Here is a 4618-nt window from a genome sequence, read left to right as displayed (position 1 = left end):
AGAGACAGAGACACAGTGAGAGGGAAAGTGAGAAATCACTCCTCTCAACCACCCAGAGGGAATGACCATGCCACAATCCCTTTTTCTCCATTTTTCCCATGGGATCTTGGGCACACATGCACATGTGTCCAGCATGAACTTCAATTCAAGTCTTTAGGTGTGGGACTCAAACCATGGTCACCATGTGGGGGTCCAGTGACATAAAAGCTATGCCATCCACTGGTCACCCAACTAATATTTTATATCCTTTTTCTCTGTATTCCCCCAATTCCTTTATTCAGATCACTTTCTGCGGCAAGTAAATTACTCAGGTGTAGAGTTTCTTTCAACCTCTCTTCTCTCTCCATTTCTGTCTCTGCATTTATGAGTCAGAGAATGCTGGTTGCAGAGGCAAGGGCCATTTTCGTGGCCTTACACTTCCAATCTTAATTTAGGTTCAGCCAGGACACATCTCTATTTGTTTTTTTGTGTGTTGGTTTATTCGCAATGGTCATTGAATAAAAACTTGACTCTGTGTGCGTGAGAGAGAGCAAGAAGATGAGAGGAAGAAATTGTGCTTTCCTTTGCCAGAATTTTTCAGCATCTCTGTTCCTGCTGCTATCCTTCCCTCCACTGGCTGAGGACGTGGAGTCGCATTTTTTAGATACTGTCTCATTATATCCTTGATTGTATCGTTCTCTTATTTTTTTCCTCGTGTATATCTTTTTTTTTTTCAATTAGTATGAGTTTACTGTCATCATTCTTGTGTTATATAAATATTTTCAGGTTGGGATCAGCAGTTAGCGTAATGGCTATGTCGCTGGACTCTCACGTATTCTATAGCAGGTCGAGTTCCAGACCCGGTGGCTTGAACTCACACTGGGCGCGTGTGCGTGCGTGCCCAAGATCCCGAGAGGAGAATGGAGGAGAAGGGATTGTGGCGTGGCCATCCCCCCGGTTCTCTCTAGCACAAAAAAATGTTCTAGAACTCTATTGCTCTTACATTGCTGTCCTAATCTCGTTCTCCACACACTAACTGCTTAACAGACTACCTTTTGCCCTGTTTCCTCATTGTCTAGTCCTGATTTTTACTTTTGTCCTTTCTTTTTTTCAGAAGGATGCTGAAGCTGTTCTTTAAAAGGTATTATGTGGCCTTTTACTCACCTTTTCTGTTGTTCTCCTCTGACCGATAATAAGAGTAGAAAGCTAATAACTTTGTAGAGAGGCATGATGCAATTTTAATCTTAACTTTTTTTTCTATAGCCAGTGTATGAAAGAAAGAGCTCCTTTTATGTGAGATTCTTGGAAGGATGATAGAGGGTTTTGACTTTTATGACATAACTTTTATATCCTGGCAGCTCTTTTAAAAATAATGAGTGTGTTTGCTATTTGTTCTCTCTTTAAAATAATAAATAAACATTTAAAAATAAAAAAGAAATGGTTGGGTTATCCTGCTCACTTTTCACTTCTGTCTTTTCCAGGCTCCTCACAGGTAAGGGCACGGTGGACTGCTCTGGCCCATGGCCTGACCCATCATGGCTGAGGACATGAGAAGCTCCTGCGTCAATCAGGTTCCACCTGGGAAGCAGAACCACTGTGTGTACTGTGGAAGAAGGACTTATTATAGAAATAAGATGAGAGAGGCTGAGTAAGTCACTAACCAAGCTGGAGTGCATAAGTTGGAGTTGCCAGATTTCTTAGTACTGTGCTGCTATAACAAAATACCACAGACTGGGTAATTGGTAAAGAACTGAGATTTCTTACAGTTCTGGAGGCTGGGCAAGGTAAAGGGACCACCTCGGATGGCTTATATGACTGAAAGCAACACATAGCTTTAGAGTACTCCAAAGTAAGAGATCAGGGGCCAAATGTACTCTGTTTATCAGGAGCCCATTCCTACAACAAATAATCCATTTTAGAGGTAATAGCACCAATGCGCTCATGAGGATAAAACTGTAATCATTTCTTAAAAGTCCTACCCCCCCAGTACTATTACACTGGCAACTAAATTTCAACAATTTTGGTAGTGACACTCAAACCATAGGACCAGGAAATGAAGTCACACTCATGCAGCTGCCAGCATAGGGCTGTAAAGAAGAGCTAGTGGAGATGTCTATAAAAGTCTTTGTATCTAGTGATGGCTAGTGGTTCCTGTTCAACAGTGTAATTAACAGTTTAGAAGCAGAGATGAAGGCAGAGTGGAAAAGAGTGAGAAAAAGCTGAGTGCATGTCTGTGTCTATGTCTGCCTCTCAAAATGAAGAAGATTAAAGACAAGCTGACATCTTGTCTGGCTCCATCAAGTGCATGTGCTCCATGGCAAAAACCTAAAGAAAAAAAGAAATAAAAAGAATTGTAAAGAGCTATAGGAATTCTTAAATATTACTCTAGTAAGACAGTGTAAAATTTGATAGCCAAAAAAAGTTAAGAAATCACAGTTAAAATAAAGATATGACAGGCTAGCCAATGACCTGGTGGTTAAGGTGACTATATTCCACATGGCTGACCATGCAGTTCAAATACTGAACCTGATAGTTTGAGAAATATGCTGGGTACATGTGCTTGCATGGCTAAAATCCTGAAAGGAGGGAGAAATGGAGGAAAAGGGATTGCAGCATGACTATGCCTTATGGTGGTTTTTGTTTGTTTGTTTGTTTTGTTTTTAAAGAAGTTTTTGCTATAGGGTATGTGCACTCACCAGAAAGACAGAGAGACAGAGAGACAGAAAACAAGAAATCACCCCCCAGGGAGATGGCCACGACACAATCTCTTCTCCTCTTGGGATCTTGGGCATGCACACACATGCGCCCGGCATGCGTTTAAGTCACCAGGTCTGGGACTCAAACCACGTTTGGCTACATGGGAGTCTAGCGACACAGCCATTATGCCAACTGCTGATTCCCCTATGGAGGTGCTTTCTTGCTTTTCCTCTCTCTGTGGATGCATGTATCCTTTGGCAAATTAAAAACAAATAAAAATTTTGTGACATACTGTAAGACAATGGAAGATTCATTCACAATTCAATAAAGATCTACTAATGATAATACTAGCAATATTCCTGTGAATGTGTGAGCATTAACAAAATTTCATCACTATACATCTTTACAGCATACAAAATGATTTTTCTCAGCATGAATACTGAGTACTACTCCTTTATGAATCCAACTCTGACTCAGAGAAATTCATTCTAAATGCATGAAACAGAAAATGTACTCCAGATAATTGCTTATCTTTGATCACTTTGACTTAGACATGCCCTATTGCAGCCACTTCTCTGTTCCTTACAGAGCTTGTTAGTTTATTCCACTAATGCCTACTTCCTTCAGCTTCATGTGCAGTTTGGTTTCTGACTTTTGGCATTATGTCATATCTGTTTCCTTGTCTTTATAAGAGTGAAATCTACAAAGATCAGATTCTTAGAGGGATCATTGCTCAGAGTTTAATATCCATACATGTCATAACTACTAATTCTTCTAGTTACTTTCTAAACAACCATTGTGTACCTAAAAAAGACTAGTTTCTTGGACAATCTAATTAAATAAGATAGTGTACCTGTATTCAGAATTACGTATAGTGAATGTAAGTCATTTTCTACAGTCTAGTGTGTTAAATATTGTTTTAAATATGGAGGCACAGAGCAGGACAGCACAGGGCACATAATCGAGTAGATTAAATGATTGGTAGATACATAAAAGAATTTAATTTGAATATGTATTGAGAAAAGGAGCTTTGTAATCTTCCTGAAGGAAAGGATACTTAAAATGAATTTCAAAAACTGAAGAAAGTATTAAGAACAGAGATGGAGAAAGGCATTTGAAATAGCCAGATGAGGAATGACCGGTACGGAGAAAGCATAAATTAACTATCACAGATTCAGGTAGATGATTCCAAATGAATGAAGCAAATACTCATATTGGTCTATGGTTTTTATAAAACTGAACTCGAATTCTCTCTTAAAATTATTCTTTCTTGTGATTTTTCTCTCTAAACAAATGATACTACCAACTAAATGAAAAATCTGGAAAATCACCTCTTCCCTCTAGTGTTCCACCTCTATTTAATTAGTCACCCTTGCAACAGATTTTATTTTCTTCTGATCTCCTGACTGACTCTTCCTTTTTTACTTTCTCCAACACACCCTTCAGTCAGGGTCTCCTATCTTCGTTCCTCTGGCAAATATTTATTGAGTATATATTATAGTTATCCATGTTGCTATCAAAGTGAAAATTTAGATCCATAAATCTGTTTATGTCCTTCCTCATTTATTTAGAACAGACCACTGGGAGCCAGATCATAAAGAGCTTCATAGACTGCTAACAGATTAGATTTTACTCTGCCAGGTAACTGAATATATGGAAAGCTTTTAAGCCTGCGTAGTGCATCTCCATTTATGTTTTAGAAAAACACTCTGAAAGGACCAAAGATGGTGCCCTAGAGAACATCCCACTATAGGGATGTATGGAAGGAATGGAGCTAATGAAAAATACTGAGAAGGAGTGGGACATATATTTGAAGAAAGTGGAGTTACAGTAGCCACTGGAGTTTTTGAAAGGAGGAAGTTTACAAAAAGATTTTTATCATCAAGGCTCTCACCAGTACCTGGCTTTTTTTTTTTTTTTTTTTTCTTTCTTTCTTTGGGAC

The 4618-nt window shown here is 38.8% G+C and overlaps 1 pseudogene; it reads right to left on the bottom strand.

Annotated features, from left to right (window-relative positions):
* LOC102483368 (tubby-related protein 3-like) overlaps positions 1-4618 on the bottom strand; it is a 21866-nt pseudogene that overhangs the window by 9981 nt on the left and 7267 nt on the right.

This window comes from Tupaia chinensis, unplaced genomic scaffold (assembly GCF_000334495.1).
Source record: "Tupaia chinensis unplaced genomic scaffold, TupChi_1.0 Scaffold000322_1, whole genome shotgun sequence".
Taxonomy (NCBI): domain Eukaryota; kingdom Metazoa; phylum Chordata; class Mammalia; order Scandentia; family Tupaiidae; genus Tupaia; species Tupaia belangeri.
Note: the sequence above shows the minus strand (reverse complement) of the source record. Positions and strands in the feature narration are given on the sequence as shown.